The sequence below is a fragment of the Macrobrachium rosenbergii genome, chromosome 30 (genome assembly GCF_040412425.1).
Source record: "Macrobrachium rosenbergii isolate ZJJX-2024 chromosome 30, ASM4041242v1, whole genome shotgun sequence".
Classification (NCBI taxonomy): Eukaryota; Metazoa; Arthropoda; class Malacostraca; order Decapoda; family Palaemonidae; genus Macrobrachium; species Macrobrachium rosenbergii.
In genome coordinates this window covers 25,882,072-25,902,217 of record NC_089770.1, presented here as the reverse complement: position 1 = coordinate 25,902,217, position 20,146 = coordinate 25,882,072, and positions in this window count along the sequence as shown.

Genomic DNA, 20,146 nt, shown 5'->3' with positions numbered 1-20,146 from the left:
CTCAGAACGTGAAGGAAAGTTATTACCTCAAAACACGTTTGCCTCCATACGCCTCTAATCCCCAAGCCTCAGGAGGGAAAAATCTTGTAGCTTTGTACAGCAGCAGATGGGAGGTGAAACGAGGAAAAAATTAGTTACACGAGATTCCATTAATCATTTTTGGTGCCAAGGTTGAGTTATGCTCTAATTGCCAGGGCGAATTAGCCCTCCAACGAATGTGTATGGCTACCATTTTCATTAGCAACGAAAATTTAAAAACGTTTTGGGCAAATGTTTCGTTCTTGGCGCTGTTGACGGTGATGCTGCAATGCTGTTTAGCGATGTTCCTGTTGTTGTTACTTTTACTATTACATTTCGTTTTCAAACGGTGGGTATGGAGCCTTCTTTCCTTTTGCACAATGAAGTCGAGTCTCGGCATCTGGACTGTCTCGTTGTCACTTTTTGTGAAATAATGACACGAACAATTCCTTGAAAAAAATTCATACCGGGTAAAATAAAGAAAATGCTTAACGAATATCCAGAGTAACTATTGCTATAATTCTCAGGCTGCTGCCTCGATAATCAATTTAATATTATAACTAATGTAACGTAAGATTCATTGGTTCAGTCAGCATCCAGACATTTTGATTTGCATACGTGAGTCTGGAAAGTTGCCAGCTAGCCATATCTGACTCCCACACACACACACACACACACACACACACACACCTATCGCTAATCTTTCTGCTTTGTACTTCCGAGATTTTGGAATTTCTGACAGGCTCTATCTGGCAACTCAACACCCACCGGAATTGGAGCGGCATCTGACCCAGAGCGACCCCAGGTCGTTCCCACTCTCCGCCGAACTGTCCTTTCGTAAAGACGTGTTCTGAATGTCCTCATCTCGGCCATACTGAGACAAAGAAGATGCATCAAACCTCAGCCAGAAACCACGAGGGACAGGGACCTGAGAGAGGACGGCAATCTCCCGATAACCTGCAGCTCGGAGTCTGAATCTAAGCTTTTAGTGCAAGGCACTCGAATTCATTAAACCAGGTAAGAGTTTGTCAGAATCCATCGGCCTCCATCCCTCAGCCCTTCGTCTCCTCCTTGAATGTCTTCTAACTACCATCCTCCAACACTACCTTGAGCTCATATTAGCTGTGGACTAGCACTCACTAGGCCAGAGTTCGAGTTTCCGGCCGGCTGTGAACTTATTTCTGGTGATAGAAATTCATTTCTCGCTATAATGTGATTCGGATTCCACAATAAGCTGTAGGTCCCGTTGCTAAGTAACCAGTTGGTTCTTAGCCACGTAAAATAAGTCTAATCCTTCGGGCCAGCCCTAGGAGAGCTGTTAATCAGCTCAGTGGTCTGGTAAAACTAAGATATACTTTTTGAGCTCGTCTTTCCTTTCAACTTTCCTCCCTCGGCACTGGCTAATCTCCAGAGTAACGTAAGTAATGCTTGGAGAGAAGTTTGTGATTCATTAGTGTGTTACGACCCATCCGCCATCTTGAAAGGCGTTGGCCCTATTTAACTTTATCTAAGAATATCCATTTCATCCCTAGTCTATCAGTCACTTAGGGCCGCCTAAAGCCTTTCTCATACTGTGCATGACCCTATCGCGTCTATTTCCTGCAATTATTTACTTGCAGGGGTGTGTTTTCGGTAGCTGTTCTCCGTCACGCTGTTTCAACATTGTGCAAGTGACTCAGGCCCTCTGAGAAGGGCCTACAAAACATCTCTCAGTGCATATAACTGTAAATTTTGTCCCGTGATTGTTTTGATTGGTGTTAGTGTCAATAAATTAAGTTAATTGTTCCCCGGGTCTATTTTACGCCTACGTAGAATACTTAGTCTCACCCTCTGCATTTGTTTCTTTATGAATATTGACGGGGCGCCACAAAATCCTTTTATTTGCTGATTATAAGTAACGTAAACTTATTAGAGCCGTCAATAACCATAACACTGTCGACATAAATATGAAACAGGAAGGGTGTCAATCGTTAGACGTCTGAATTTAATGGTATCTCTCATTCCATTCATATCCTTCATTTGGTATAAGCTCAAGAGCAGCTCAATCATAATATTAACTTAAGAACAATATCGATTTCTGTCATTTATTCGTATTTTCATTGTACGAGATACGAGTGAAAATTTTTAACTTTATATAAATGATGTGATACTCTACTGATCTGGAATTAATTTTAGGAAAACAGGCCGACTTAATTCAAAAATAAATATGCATAATTCCGACTACTTGATGGAACACAACTACTATAAAAGAACTGAACGATTACAAATGAATCTGAAAAAATTTCTTCTAATACCATTTTGTTCGAACAATTAGCGCATGCATATGTCAATAAAGTCTGATAAAATAAAACACTATGACAGATAAAGATTAACTTCTTCAACGAGCATTAAAATACCAACGTTATGACAAAAATACTTACTGTGAATGTGCTTCGATTAAATTCAAAATAATTAAACAAAATTAAATCTATTACATGGCTTCATTATACATGTTAGCCTTAGCTGAATATATTGTAGAATACTAGCGTATATTCCCTTGGTAAAACGCTGCAGGTGAAGCAAATATATACAATGAGTTTGTAAACAATTGTCCAGTCAATTAGAACAGTACAGCCACTCTCAAGTGTCATTAAGATAATCATTTGCCCTGAGAGACCTTCTCTTGCACCCAAAGTGTGGTCGGTAATCAACTGGATAGCTGATTATTTTCTGGAGAGAGAGAGAGAGAGAGAGAGAGAGAGAGAGAGAGAGAGAGAGAGAGAGAGAGAGAGAGCCTAATATCCAGAAACAAGTAATTTATCATCGCACGTACAGGAAAATTTAGAGAGAATACAGTAAAACATCCTTTAAGAACCAGAGGCATTATGAGCAGAAAGTGACAAAAAGCTGCTTGAAGCCCAGACGTAGCAAATTACGTCAAGTAAAAAGAGAAACTCAAATAAATAACTCTGCCGTCCAGGTTGAACAGAGTTCATGTATTAATTAGTGTTTGTTTGCTTCCTACTCAGTTATGTGGTCCACAAAACATTTTTTTACTTTTTTTTCAAAGGAATTTCGTTAAGGGGTGGGCCACGGGCTAGGAAAGTATTAAATATACTTTCAGGTGGATCCACATAAGAATGCAGATCAAGTATTTCGATGCTTTCGATTACAATGTAAGATGGAGGACATATTTATTTATTTATTTTCACAAAGCAAACAAAATGATCAATAAAGGTGTTCAACTATATCATTACCATAAATATCTAAAGCTGTGAGTCCTTATGGACCGGTAAACGTATGCACTCAGAGTATGAGATAAAACAATCATTTTGAAATCCCGCTTGAAATAACTTGGGTTCTCAAAACTAACTGCAGTAGCTACCTTTGATAAGGTTTTTGGGTTTGCTCACTGATGCCTAACTTGATCATCTTCTTCATCTTCGGGGCAAAAATGCTAACCTAGTTCGCATGGGGCACGAGTGGCCAGAAGGTAAACAACATGTTCTTGTTACTCTCCCAGATTTTGATAACACTGAAACTGAATTGTATTTTTCCAAAGTGAGTTTCAGCAAAGACTACATGGTCTTCATTCTCTGTCACCCTCCCCATATACCCTTATCTTCCCTTTCCTATGTTAGTTCCCCTCCGTTAACCCCCTTGCTCCCCTTTACCCAACACCTTTTCTTCCCTACTTTCTCCCTGAAATCTTTCTCTTCTTTCTTCTGTTCTCTTCTTCTCAGTGCCTGTCCCCTCCTACCCAGCATTAAAATTCAATTTCAGTTCTTTCGTGCCTTATGGCCATGCCTTCAGGTTCCATTCACACACAGCTGGTTGGATAGATAGATAGGACTGAACGATGAAACATAAAAAAAAGATAACCAGGTAAAATGAAGTGTACTATAAGAAAGTTGCTGACGATATTCTTTGCTTCAATTTCTCTGTTTCCTTCTCTCACTTTAAATTTGCTGTCCTAATCACACTGGCTTCATTCTGTACCACTTAAAAATATTTAACTTTTAAAAGCAGTTATTCAGTGATCCTTCTCTCTTTCTCTCAGACCACTGAGCTGATTCTCAGCTCTCTCTCAAGAAATCTTAACTAAGCTCGCGTGGTTTCTCGTCGTAAGAGAATCTATACAGTAAATAGTTTAAATGTTTTTTTACGAATTAACTAGGAAGTCCATTCTCTCTCTCTCTCTCTCTGGTTCTCTCTCTCTCTCGGGACCTACAACTTATTCTGGGATATATATATATATATATATATATATATATATATGATATTTCTATATATATAATAAATATATTATATCTAACATATATATATATCATCACACCGGCACAGGTGAAAAATTGAACTCGGGGTGTAGGTCCTGACAGTTTCTGACTTTATTTCCAAGCCATTGACGAAGGACTGATACAGAGTGTGAGAAGTCACAAATATATATACTACAAGAACAGTACTGACGAACATACACAACTCTCCGTTTCTTATTTTTCACCTGTGGTATATGTGATAAATGAATCATACAAAAGTGATAATAATCATATATATATATATATATATATATATATATATATATATATATATATATATATATATATATATATATATATATATATATATATATATATATATATATATATATATATATTTAGTAGTATGAATTAACTGATTACTTTTATGAACTAGCAATAACGTTTCTGTTCAACAATAAAGTCATGTGTTTGAACTCAACAATATAATAATAGCAAGAAGTAAACACTGGAGAGAGAGAGAGAGAGAGAGAGAGAGAGAGAGAGAGAGAGAGAGAGAGCGCCCTTCCCGCTCCCGTACACACATAAAGAGCAAAATCACCATCCCAGAAAGGAAACAGAGGCACTAACGACCAACTTGAGCCATATCAGCCTTTTCAAGTCCACGATGGAAAGCCTTTCTCAAATGCGTCTCGGACTTGTGATGCCGCTTTTCAACTAGATGGAAATCTGCCTGCACAAAGGGCCAGAGCTTCCCTTCCCACCCCCAACCCCACGCCCATCCTGAACTTGCTATGACTCCCTTACTACTGAAGCTATTGTCGTGTTCTATATCTTTGCTCTCAAACCATGTTCTCTACAAAAGAAGGACTGAGAATTAACATTTCCGACGTAACACTTCCTCGTTGTTTCCTACGATTTTCTGTCCTCGTTATTATTTCCCAAAATTTTTGCCTTTTCTCTTTCTCTCTTTCCTTCTCCGTGTCTATATGTAACTTAATTCTTCCCTTTTCTCCTTTTTTCGTTCTTTATATATAATGCCTTTTCCTTTAACTGTCAAGTCCCACATCTTCCAGTGGGTTTTACCTCGTCTATCGTCTTTCATTAGTTTCTAGATGGACTCTCTCTCTCTCTCTCTCTCTCTCTCTCTCTCTCTCTCTCTCTCTCTCTCTCTCATTCCCCTTCTAAATTCCCTACTTGTATCGTCCTACTGCTTCTCCCCGTCAAGTACTTCCAAAACACTTGGAGATACTGTTCCGTACTCTACTTATCCTTCAATTCATCTCGACTTTTTTCTTTAACTCTTTCGCATGAGGCTTATTCTTTCCGGAGGAATAATCTTATAATGTGATGTAGGTCAAGTGATGAAACATTTCCTGTCCATCAGGGAATGTTTTATCATTCTAATGAGGTTTTGAGATGGCAAACAAGGTTTGATATCTCTCTCTAAGGTTACATTCTCTCATTTCTTGCAGCCTACTTGCTGACCCTCTCTCTCTCTCTCTGTCTCCCTTGACTTTCTCTCCCTAACTCATCTCTCTTTCGAATGTTATCGTAAAAACTTGTTTAAATAAAATAAAACTTTTGGTTTCAACTTAAAGATTATCAATGTCTCTAAAGACTCCTCTTATTACCATATCTAGAGTATATCATTCTTCCTTACATATAAAAGTCATCACACGTACGCGCGTGAACTTCTTTAAATACAATATCGTCAGTGACGAAGGAACTCTCTTCATTTTTCACTTTCTTCTGTAGTCTTGTCGAAGGAAGCAGTGCTTCACTTCGCTTCCTCGCTCGATTTGTGAGGACAAACGTGAGGTTCTTCAAGATGAAGGTTGTTTGGCGTTTGTTAACGCTTCCGTGACAGCGACTGACTTGCATGCACCGGCCCTTGATGTCCTCTTGAATGTATATTGGCCATTTATAGAGAGAGAGACAAACAAACAGGGAGCCTCAGTGTGCAACGCCTTCCCCTTTCTTTAGAAGCTGTTGGCACCTATATCACTAAAAAAAGAAACTATAAAACAATCCTGTAAATTGGGTTTATTCTTGATTCTACGGCCACCTGTTTTACAGGCTTTCTTGTTTACTGGCGTTTAAACCTATAATCAACAGATTTCTAGGTAAAAAAAAAAGGGGGGGGGTTGTTCCAAAGATTATTATACACGTGTGGAATTTACTCAACTAAATTATAGTAATTAATTAATATTAAAATTGTTTAACCAGACCACTGAGCTGACTATCAGCTCTCAAAGGGCTGGCCCGAAGGATTTGGATGAAATGACAGGTCTAGGCCAGAGGACTGAATGACAGGTCTAGGCCAGAGGACTATCACTGGGACCAAATAGGTCATTCGGTATGGTGATGAATGAATGAGAGTGAAATTAAAAACCTGCACAAAGGCATACGCTCTCATACTGAATACACTCACTCAATAAATACATTTATACTCATGTTTCCAAATATAAATAAAAAGGCATATTAAAATTCAGAATAAGTTAAATGAAATTTTAAAATTTAGTTTTTTAAAATTCATTAGACGCCTAAGGGTTTTCGTATTTTTATTATTTGCTTATTTTTATATTTTATTAATTAAATCACAGCTTCTCATGAACATTAAAATTGGTATTACTGAAAATGTAGAAGATTCTGACAAAATTTCCTTCACTGATATACTTCCAAAATTTTATAATCGCTGCAGGTTATATTTTGGACATTCACACAATACATGCTTGACTGTTATCAACACTTTGCAATCTGGGCATTCGGGAGGAGGGCCACATGGACTGTTCATTAAGTGTCCATGTGTCCAACGAGTATGGCCTATTCGAAGACGCGTCAGAATTACTTGTCTCTCTCTCTAATGTGATGAACTCCATTTTCAAACACTGGATTTTATCTGTTTTAATATATTATTATCAGGTTCTTCATTCCATATATTTTTCCATTGACTTACAATGACTGTTTTTATATATCTTATAATATAGTCACTAATAGGGATGTTTACATTTGCTCTTGTCATGTGGACTGCTTCTTTAGCTGCTTTATCAGCCTCTTCATTTCCTTTAATCCCTAAGTGGGCAGGGATCCAACATATTTCTTTATTTTTTCTCATTATTATACAATTTATGGAGTGAAAATTTAATTTGTTGTACAATATTATTCTTTGGATTGTAACTTTGAATGGCTTCTATAGCGCTTCTGTAGTCGTTATAAATCACAAAATGATTAAATGAGGCTTCTTTATTTTTATGGCTGATGCTATTGCACATAAGTCAGCTGTAAATACTGAGGCATTATCTGGTAGAGAAAACTGATACGTTTTGTCTTGGGATACTGCAGTATATCCCACTCCGTATTGTGACTTAGATCCGTCGGTGTATATTGCGTAATGTGGACCTTTTTGGATTATATGTTCCACTGTATGTTGTCTATGGTGTTCTGGGGTATATGAATGACTTTTTGATAAATATTTTAAGTGTGTACAAATTCTCATTTTATTCATTGTCTAAGGGCGGGGTAATTTTACTATTAAAGGTAATTGTATATTTATAATCAGCAACTCAAACAATCTTCTAGCTCTAATTGGGAAAGGAGGTGGATGATTGTTTATAAACAATCTCTTAATCCAAATAATTTTTTGGCTGGAAAATCATTTGTCTGAATTCTCAGAGCACTCTTCATCGTTACTACCTCTCTATGGAGAGAGAGAGAGATAGTTCAACACATTCAACTTGTAAAGATGACTTTGGTGATGATCGAAGAGCTTCTTAGCATATTGTAAGGCCTTCATTATGAACTGGGTATAACGTTTTCAGCGTTGCGTCTCTTGCCGAAAATCGATGACAGACAGTACTGTTGCTTTATAGAGTACGTTAAGGGTATGTCTGTCGGCTCCCCAAGTAGTGTTCGATAGTTTTTTAATTAGGTTTAATGCTCTTTTACATTTTGATTTTATGTATGTTACGTGGACTTTCCAGTTCAAGTGAGTATCAAATACTAATCCCAAAAATTTTGCTGTTTGGCTAATTGGTATCCTATGGTTTCTGATTTTTAAAACTATTTTTTCACCCTTTTTCCACTTTTTATTTTTATAAAATATGAGTGCTTGAGTTTTATCTGTGGAAAATTTAAACCTACAGATGAGGCCCATTCATCTATTTTTATTATGCTTTTATTAATGATTCATTCTGCATGTTTTATTCGAGATGCTGAATAATATATGGCAAAATCATCCATATACAAGTTACTTTTAATTCCAAAAGGTAGATTTTTACTGATATCATTTATTACTAAAGTAAACAGTGTGCCACTAAGGACGCTTCCTTCTGAAACACCATTTTCAAGTGGAAATGTACTTGACAATACATCATCAATTCTCACTTGAAAAGTGTGATTTGTCAGAAAGTTTTGGATAAACCTAGGTAAAAGTCCACGGATACTGTTTTTATGTAACCTTTTAATGCTGCATATCTCCATGTAGTATCATACGCCTTTTCAACGTCTAAAAAGATGGCTACAGTAATTTGTTTTTATTCAAATCCTCTTTGTACGTGGTCTTCCAAGTTAGACAAAGAATCCAGTGTAGATCTGTTACATTGTGACCCGAATTGAGTGGGAGTCAAAATTTTATTTTCTTGAATAGGCATGTTAGTCGAGCATTAACCATTTTCTCTAGTAATTTGCTTAAATAACTTGTTGAAGAAATTGGTCCGTAATTGTTTACATTACTGGGATCTTTCCAGGTCTGGTGATAGTTATAATTATAGCTTTATGCCATTCATCAGGAAACAAATTTTGAAGCTATAAGTGATTATAAAATTGTAATAGTATGACTTTGCCAAAGGTGCTAAGTGGCAGATCATTTCAAAACAAATATTGTCAACTCCAGGGGCAGATTTATTGCTGTTCAACAGAGCAAATTCCAACTCTTCCATATTAAATTTTCTATTATAATATATATCTTCTACTGTTTCAAAATTTATTGTTATTAGTTCAATACTATTTTTCTTTCTGTGGAAGTGTTCATCTAAATTGTTATTACTAATTATTTTTGCTAAGTTTTCTCTCTTTTACATTACTCATTTCTTCCGGATCAAGGATTCTTTTTCCGTCTTTTGACATGGCATGTTTAGGTGGTTTAACATGGGCACCATTTATTTTCCTGAATTTTTCCCATATTTCTTGTATGGGAGTATTATTAGAGAGATCTTATACATATTTCTTCCATGAAATGATTCTTCTTTGAATTATTTCTTTTTTAAACTTTTCAGATATTTTGTTATATAGAGGCTTTAGTGTGTCAATTTCTAATAATATTATTGTCAGTTTTTGTAAATTTACTTCTAATATCGGTAATATTTTATTTATTTTACTGAACTTTCTATTCAAATTATCTAATTGTCTTCCAATTTGGTGTTTTATTTTATTAATTCTGTTAGTTTTTCAGACCACCATGGGACTTTGTGTTTTGTTGATGAGATTCTGATTTTGGTATTGCTTTATCAGCAGCATTTCTAATGATATCAACAATAACTCTATTTGTTTCATTATGATCTTGTACAGTATATACTCAAATGGTGGGATACTAGTGTGGAATCATATAGTTCCCCATCTGTTTTATAAATGTTGTATTGAGGGACATGCTTGGCAGCATTATTTTGTAATAATGAAATTAATATTGGGAAATGATCACTGGTATGGTATTCCAATCCAGTCTGTCTACTATCACTGAGAGTTAAGTCTACGAAAAGTTCATGTGTTTTTGAAAAATATGTTCTGATTTTGTTATCAATCCAATCCAGAATTCTTCTATTTTACTTATGCTCTATTTGAGTTTGTACAATAATAGAGTTAAGTCGACATTAAAATCAGGAAAACGTTCCATTGTTAAGTGATTCTTTAAGTTTATATCGATTTTTTTTTATTCGTTGTATAAATTAAAAATTTTAATTATCCTGATTTTAGATATTTGTGGGTCAGTAATGTTTACAGGTGCTTTGTCATAAACTACTTTGTTATGTACATATATGGCTGTACCTAAATTTCCTTCTTCTTCTTGTGATGTTGATGCTAAGGCATACTTACTGCTGATACAGTTTTGTTGCATACATTCTTTGGATCTTGCATGATGATTCTGCCCACAGTTTATACACTTTGGTTCATTGCATTTCCATTGTGTAGTATGTTCAGGAGATCATCAATAGGCGCATACCGATTCATTTCTATAATTTTTCTTTGTGGGCCCATACTTACTGCAATTTTGAAACCGTAGGGGACATAGGGTCTTAACTCTCTGTTTTGGCCTAAAATTTTTAATTTTTTGTGGCAGATCTTCACCCTCAAATTTTACTTTTGCTATTTTTAATACTTGTTTATTGCTTTTTTTTACTTGGTACAACATATACCTCACAATCCTGGACCTTAGGGCATCTCTTTTTGAGAGAGTGTAACAGCATTTTCTTTTCGATTGGTTCGTTGTTATTTTCAGGAAATACAATGGTAACCTGAATGCTGTTCATAGTATCGTGTTTTTCCACTTTCACGTTAACGTTATCTATATTTTTCAAAGACAAATAGTCTTCGGATTAACTTTTTGTTGTGGCTTCTATAAGCCAAGTCTTCTCCTCTATTTGTCTGAACGACATTTCTGCCGTTGGGTGCCTATTTAATAAATAATTTTCCAATTTTAAAGCTGAAATATTTTGGTCACCATCCATGGTTAGAAACCTTAACCAACTTCCACTCCCAAAGAGGGAGCCAAAGTGAGTCAAGGTTGGGTCATGTCGATATTTACTCTTTTTGGGTGTTTTATACGGTATTAAAGTTTTAATACCACACTGATTTCGATTATTTGGATTATCCAGAGAATTGTCCATTTCCATACCAGAAGATGTACTCTGTATTGGAGCAGCGGTCGTCAACTGTGCCGAGACAGTTCCATCACAGGGCCCAGGGGCACTCGAATCTCTATAATTACTACTCCTAAAGATTGGAGGAAAAAAAAAAAAAAAATTAAACCTGAAAACCTTAAAAAGATATCGTTAGCCTTTCATGGAGTTTATTCTTCCAACAATGGCACAAGTGAGAATCGACTCCCAAATGTCCGACCCTACCCTACCCCACAGGGGATGACACAACATAATTAGCGTGGCCCAAGTGTAAGCCAAACCTGGTTGCTAGGACTGAGAATATTACAAGAATACAATCATCGCCACCCTAATCACGTTATGGGCAAACTGGATAGAATGCCGAGTCCTATCCCCAGAACCCCTGGAATCGGTGGTCCAACCCTAAAGAACAGCTCCTGCCTTTGAGCTATCAATCTGAACATTATCCACAGTTCCCACTATTTAGCTTCCGATATAAACCCTGTCCCAGCTATGATATCTTTTCCTGTCTAACAGGTCCAATAAATTTTAGCACAAGTGGAAAATTCCACAAAAATTAATCAAAACAAAATGATATATGGGACTCCTGGACTCAAACCCGGAAACAAATTCCTGGTGCTCAAGAGTCCCCTCACCGCGCCAAGGGGGAACTAAACTATAGGTTTTAGTATCGAGCAACAATTATATTTTACAAGCAAACGCCTAAAATTTTTTTAAATCATTTCATTTTTCATCAACTACCATTCATATACTCTTGCTCTATTTTACAAGGAATACAGTGACACTATTTTCTTGGTCTAATGTTTTCCTAGACATCAGATGTCAGAATAATGAAATAAAAAGTGATCACTGGAGTAACAACATACAGTAACCTGAAAAACTCATAACTCATAATTTAAGGCGTCTGGCTGAATGTTCAATTTGGTATTGCAGCTGATGTCAGGGCTACAATGGTCATCGTCGTCGAAAATAAAGGGTTTGCTAGTGAAATTTACGACACCAAAAACGTGTAATGAAAATTCTCACTACATAAATTTCATACAATTCATATATTCTTGTAAATGCTTCCATAAATCTACAAATGCTCCTAAATTTATATATATATATATATATATATATATATATATATATATATATATATATATATATATATATATATATATTTTATATATATATATATATATATATATATATATATATATATATGTTGTCACATTGTCACGCTCGTGCTGCCATGTGAATGATAAGGTGTCTATGATTAGGAATTTCTGATAACTACACCTGACTAAGGGTGGTGGCGCTCCCAAGAACAGAAAAATGAAAAGTGAATGATACTCAATATTTACCAAAAATGTACAGGGGAGCAGGTAAACTCGGGATGTCCACTAAATATATAATTCACTAAAATCAGAAGATGAAATATGTACAGGAGCTATCAGTACAGCTCTGTGGCACTGACAAGAATTACGTTATACAAAGTAATCACAAGATAATCAAGCAAAGTGCCACAACTGCATATCTTAACACTAGGACTTTCATAGGCTAATAGTTTTCAGGGGAAGGATTTGAAGAATGTATAGTAGGTGTACAATAAGTGAGAATACTGCACTGTTGATAAACCGAATATTTTGACCTGTATGGCACCTGTGTATGCAGGAGATGGCACCATCAATCTGCAGTTAATGATCACACAACAGGGACTTGAAATCACGAATCTGCAAGAGCAGGAAAGTTGAAACACATACAGAGGGATTCGAGTAAAAATGATAATGAATTCTTGTAGGGAAAATATCACAACACTTGCCTTACATAATAATTACACTTTAAGCACAAGAATGCGAGTGAAGCTAAAATATATCACTGTTAATCACAATTCCACCACATCAAAATCACAGGTATCTCTGAGGGAGATAGATAGGTAGAAGGTTGCAGGAATTAAGAAAACAGGTATATAGGTTCGTAGAGCCAGGTTCCTGCAGTAGGGCGTCAGCAGAAGCGTTGTCACTCAAGGATCCCCAACAAAGGAAGGATTGATGAAGATAAGGGTGCTGGCAAGCTAACAGGGCATCAGCGTGCAGCGGTAAGCAGTGGCATACGCACTACTTCAGGTAAGACTTCAGGACGGGAGACGTCGGTAGGAGGCAACTAGCCGGAGAAGTCCAGTGGCGTGAAGTTGGGGGAGTAGACTAGCAGAAGAGTAGGGGTGACTAGCAGGTAAGAGTGGGTGTGTGGAGTGCCAGTAGAGCGTCGATGTAGAGTGGCATTGTAGAGGTGGCTAGCATGGGGTATACTAGCAGTGTGTCTTCTGGAGACGGTAAGTGGAGTGTCTACAGGCAGGGAGACACCCAAAGGGGAACGAACATAGGTTATACTAGTGGTGTGACTTCTGGAGAGGGACTAGCAAAGAAGGGGTCACTGGGGGCATATTTATAACACAGGCGGCGCCGGCGACTGTTGTATTTTGACACTTCTGATGGCCTCATCTCAGTGGGTCTTCCACTGTCCTCCTCGCAGGGCATGTCATTAATCCGGCCAGGTACCTAGAAAGGTCACTGTATGGAAGCCATATAAAGGTTCGAAAAAAAGAGGTATCAATGGGGTGACAATGAGATGGGAGTCTAGGGATTTGTAGGCAGGAATGCAGGTGTTAGCAGGCAGAGATGGGGTGTGGGTCAGGTCAAGAAAGTGACCCTTGATGGCAGCGCAGGTAGTTGGGAAGGCAAGAGAAACACAGAGAAATGTGAAGGGGTACACATGACTGAGGAACTGAGAAGAATAGTAACAATAGAAGGAACTCTCAGCGGGGACGTGCTACTTGCAAGCGACTACTAAACATGTCACCTTAGGGGCAACTTACTAGGTTAGGTTCAGGTCAGTAACGACTTCGGCTATGATCGTAAATCATATTCTCATTAGACACCTGCATTGGCTTAACTCTGCCTGGGAAAAACATGGGTATGCTTGGTTTGAAAACATCAAAATTTGTATTTCATTCTGAAATGTATGTTATTGCATCTCAGGGAATAAATATTTTAATTAAATTTATATTCGCAAAAATCAAGAGGGAAAAATTATGACAAATGATGAAGACGTTTGTAAATATATAAATATATATATATATATATATATATATATATATATATATATATATATATATATATATATATATATATATATATATGTGTGTGTGTGTGTGTGTGTGTGTGTGTGTGTATAAATATATATATATATATATATATATATATATATATATATATATATATATATATATATATATATATATAGTTACAAATATCTTCATCATTTGTCATAATTTTTCCCTCTTGATTTTTGCGAATATAAATTCAATTAAAATATTCATTCCCTGAGATGCAGTAACGTACATTTCGGAATGAAATACAAATTGTTTTGATGTTTTCAAACCAAGCATTCCCATGTTTTTTCCCAGGCAGAGTTAAGCCAATGCAGGTGTCTAATGAGAATATGATTTACGATCATAGCCGAAGTCGTTACTGATCTGAACCTGACCTAGTAAGTTGCCCCTAAGGTGACATGTTTGGTAGTCGCTTGCAAGTAGCACGTCCCCGCTGAGAGTTCCTTCTATTGTGTGTGTGTGTGTGTGTGTATGTATATACACACACACACTGCTTGTACCATATACCACAGGAAAAAATAACAGAATATATTCACTGAATCATTGTCTAATCTTTTAGATCGCCTCCGGGAAATAGTCAGATAGTACATATGAACAGACAGACAGTTGACACTAAATTCTCGTTCTTGGTGGTAAATACCATGATGCTGTCAATCAGACAAGTTCTAAAGTTGTTTAATTCCAATATGTTGGAAAGATATATATTTCATTTCAGTTTTAATACAGAAAGTTTTGTAAGAATGTGAATATTAGCTTAGCGATGCATGAACTTGTTCCATTTTTACTTAAAATATGGAATATCTAAAATGTACAGATTTTATGGATGGTTGCTTGTCTGGCCACAAATGAGGTCACTTGAGATTATAGCGCCTCATTTTCCTGCTAGGTGCGAATATTTTTCAACCGCCTCTACGCTCAATTGTACTGTCACATTAGCATATATAATGTAAATCTCTACCTTATGTCTCAGTCCTCTTGAAAATTTATTGAAACACTAGACACGAAACCAGTCAGGATTTAGTCAAGAATCAATGAACACCGCACAGCTCTTCTGATCTTTCTCTGCTCTATTTCCCATCACGAAATATGTTGTTTCAGAATATTCAAACAGCCAAAGAAAACCTGCGGTATATTCGTGAAAGTCGAAATATCAAAATTACATTTGGAAATAGAAGATCAACGAAGTAATACATTAGAGAAACACACCAACATTTAGGAAATAAAAAATAGAAATTTAATGGAAGAACTAACGAGAAAAAAGTAGGCATTTTGAATCCTGTGCCGACGGAATATAAAGATTCGCTACGAGATTGCTGCTGTGAAGAAATAAAAAAAAAAACAGTGATTCAGGATCTTGAATAGCACATAAACATAACATGAATCCGCTGATTCAAAGAGGTTACGGACAAACGCCCATCATGAATGCGTCACCAACCTGCCTAACAAACGACTTGATCGAAATATGACATGTGCCTTATAGATTCCCGGTTAAATTTCGATTTGTCTCCCTGTGCAGTGAGCAGTGTGGAAATAACTAAAAGGACTGCAGTTTAGAGAGTACATTGACATTTCCAATCAAAGGAATTATCTACGAGAATATAAAAAATCAAAAAGGTTAACAAAGTAACCACTAGCGAATTGAAACGTGATGAACACATACATATGACTGAAGCTGAAAAATCTGCTGCAAAAGTTATTTTACATGAAAGTGCTGAAGTAAAATTAAAAAGGATCAGTCTTTGAGAAATGAAAATACATACACAGAATTAAATAAAAATCCCCTAGATATCATGAATAATAATGCCATCGACTGGTTAAATAACTACTAAAGGGAAATGAAACATGAAAATAAGGTTTTGCGTGACCTCACGTATTTTCCCGCTATACTAATTTTCAAGTCCGTTGGTTCCGCAAACAAAAATTTAGCAAAATACCTTTTTATCGCTGTAAACTCATTGGTTGGCACTATTTACCAGATACCACTAGAAAGAGCAATATAGACTTTAATATATATAAATTAAATAAAGTACATAGCAGTGACTTTAGGCTCGTGAATTTTGACGTAATATAATTATTCAACCAAATACCTCTTAATGATGGGTAAGCATTTTTATCTGATGCCTTAAAGAGCAGACTTATAAATACACCACTCTCTAACAACGTCCTAATACAGCTGATCAGAATATGCTTGAAATAATGCTAATTTGGATTCAACCGAAAATATTACTATCACAATATTTATATGGCTACGGGGAATCATCCATCTCCCATATTAAGCAATTGGTAAACGGAAATTCTTTAAAAAGCTTAACCATCCCAGGCAATGTTAAAAACATTAAACTAAGTCTATGTTCATTTGCACTGTTACCGAGTCATTTACATTATAATGTCAATGCCTTAAAAACTCGTCAGAATTTATAACTTGTGCTTCACTTCTTTCCTATGGTACTTCTGCATATATAAATGCATACGGACATACATAAATACACACAAGCATATACATACATACATATATATGTGTATATATATATATATATATATATATATATATATATATATATATATATATATATATATATATATATATATATATATATATATATAATGTGAGGAAGCGTTAAATTGGCAGGCAAATCTATACTGGTTTCGTCAGGAGTTACCTAGAGTAGAGTCCTTTACATAAAAAGCGTAAACATGCTCTCTAGAAAAAAAAAAAAAAACTGTGGTGGAAATAAAGCCATTTCAACTCCACATTTCCAGACGGTATTTGAACCGATTTTTTTTTTCATCTGACAAAACAGAAAATAGAAACGAGAGGAGGAATCTAATAAATAAAGTGCAAACAGGTTTTTCACATCAGTTGTTAGTCTTCTTTTTTTTTCCAACGTTTTAGAAAATCGAATACGCGCTCTGCTTTACGAATTCTAAGTATCGTTAATCCATTTTGGTTTTATTCTTTGGCTGCTATATTTCTTTACCTTTTCCATTTTTGCTTGTCCTTGAGTGTGTCCTACTTTAATGAGAGAGAGAGAGAGAGAGAGAGAGAGAGAGAGAGAGAGAGAGAGAGAGAGATCTTTCTCATGGTCCCTATTTTTTGTTAGTTTGTGTTTGAAATTTATTTAATGCATAACATTTCATGTCTATGTCATTCGTAAGTCATAAAAATCTGAGATTCAAGGCAGTTCGCAAATGATTTGCTACTTAGTAATTCTATAATTGTAATCCATTTATATACATGCTTCAGAAATGGAAGAATCATAACAGCGCCTATCTTTTTATTTTAATTTCTGAATCTCATTGCTACTCTGTTGGCTGCTATAGCGCTCAACAGCAAACAATCACCTCTTTGATAAATATTCTCATACAAGCTTTTCATTTACGGACGGTGGCAATTCTCAAGATCGTGAGACACATCCAAAAATTACACAACCCGAGCATATTTTCCCAACGCCGAGTCGATTCGTCTTCTCGTCGTCGAGATGTTTCGAAGCTGTCAGTGGAAATGTAGTCGAAGATTCTGAATTAGGGTTCCTTTTAGGAACTGCATATGAACAACTGAGCTTATTCAAGGATATTGTAGTTGTGGCCCTTAACATATGTTACTAATAATGACGATTAATCCGGTGCTCAAATGCCACAATAAAGCATGTCTCTTGACTTCAATTACTCACCAATTTATCGTCTTTCTCCCTACGATTTACTTACTCTAATTTGTTTCATCAGTTAACTTCAACTGTATTTTATGTAAGTTTACTGGTATTGCTTTTCTATGCACGCGAATAAGCATTAAATTCTGGGAAAATTAAATATGTGCAACTCTTTAATAATAATAATAATAATAATAATAATAATAATAATAATAATAATAATAATAATAATAATAATAATACATTAAAAACAACTACTACTTCAGTTTCATACATTTTAGAGTGAACTCTCCCTGTAATTATCATATTCTCTCTTTTCGCAAAAAGGGTTATATTTAAGATGTCGATACACTTTCTTGAGTTCTTTTAATAAACAGTAAAAATAACAGGTGGCTGTTATCGAAACGTTAGCGATTTTTTTTAGTTGTTACAGTGCTTCTCCCGAATAAAAGTGAATAACAATAAGAATAATAATAATCAGTTCAAACACGGTCAGCTACAAAGCGATCACGCTAATGACAGTAATAACATTACGTTAAACGTATCATTACTGCTCCAATCCTCTTAATGGGACTGCATTATAGAAGCCAAATACATTATCCTTTCTAATCCACGTAATAACAGTAATGTATTAATACATTCCACCAGGCGCAATAAAAATTCTGGTAGACATAATTCTCGCAGCACGCGAATAAATGGAACATCACACGAATACAAGGGGATTGGGCTCCAAACGCAAAGTGCTCAACGCGGAACTGCGACATTTCGACCGTGAACTGATGTCGAATCTGTAATGGAGCCTGTTAATGAGTGATGAGAATAATCGTCGCTTTTATACGAGATTTGAGATTTGTCTGAATTCATATTTTTAAGTAAACTCGTCGCTTTAATTTGGTCTCGCGGAGTTGTCAAGATGATTTTCTTCTTCTTCTCTTAACGTGCTTTTTCCAATTTGTATGGGGTAAGCACGATGCCTTCTTTTTTGAAGGACTTTTATTTGGCTTTGGGGCAGACTTTGTAGTCTCGATCGGCTGCCCTGGTGCCCTGCCTGTCATCGCTTAGACCCCGGATGATTTTATCCCTTTGCAATGTTTGTTAAGCTTCTTCTTCTTCTTCTTCTTAATACCATTATTATCACAATTAAATGTTCATGGAAAGCATTCCTTAATTTTACCTCACGTTGGTAACTGCCACAGGATTTATAGTGCAAGGGAAAACTGCTTAAGGGAATTAAATAATTAAGAAATTGTTTGTCGCAAAAACTATTGAAAAAGATCCCAAATTTTGCGGCTCTCGAAGAACATCCTGTCTCCTTTCCATCCTTCTCCTCTGTTTATCTAGGCCGATAGACATCCAAGACCTCTTCCCACCCTGATCCTTCGATTCGTTCGGACAAACGGCGTGGGGCCTTCACGGAGGGGTTTGTTTGACATCCCGAGACGCCTCTGTGGCTCAGGTGCCTTGCATGCAGCCGTCGCTTGATGTCATCTTGAATATGTAGTGGCAGTTTATCAAAGAAGAGAGAGAGAGAGAGAGAGAGAGAGAGAGAGAGAGAGAGAGAGAGAGGTTTGTTGTTCCAGTAAGAGTAGGTTTATGTAAGACCTGTTGACCAATAAATCTTAAATAGTCTTCTTTCTGAATGCTGTTTTGCTCTAAGAATCAAGTATTTGGTGAATCCACGAGATTTTACTGATTGTTTCCTTGATTTCAGAATAAACTACTTGATTGAAATGGGCATATTCTTACATTTAGAACTGTCTGCTTTGCACGCTTCAAGGCTGACTTTTATATTAAATCTGGGATTTGAAATCACCCGTTCGAAGGATTTTGATACATCTAATTCTTCCTGGATGGAAAGATTACAGCTTTTAGAAAATCAAAAAGTTAAGTATATCTTAGTTTAACCAGACCACTGAGCTGATTAACAGCTCTCCTAGGGCTGGCCCGAAGGATTAGATTATTTTACGTGGCTAAGAACCAATTGGTTACCTAGCAACGGGACCTACAGCTTATTGTGGAGTCCGAACCGCATTATGACGAGAAATGAATTTTTCAGAAATAAATCTAATTCTTCACGGCCGGAGACTCGAACGCTGGGCCAACAGCGTGCTAGCCGAGAGCTCTAGCCACCTCTCCAATGAAGAACTTAAAAGAGTAATAATACTTTAAAACCAAAATTACTTTAAAATTTAAAATCAA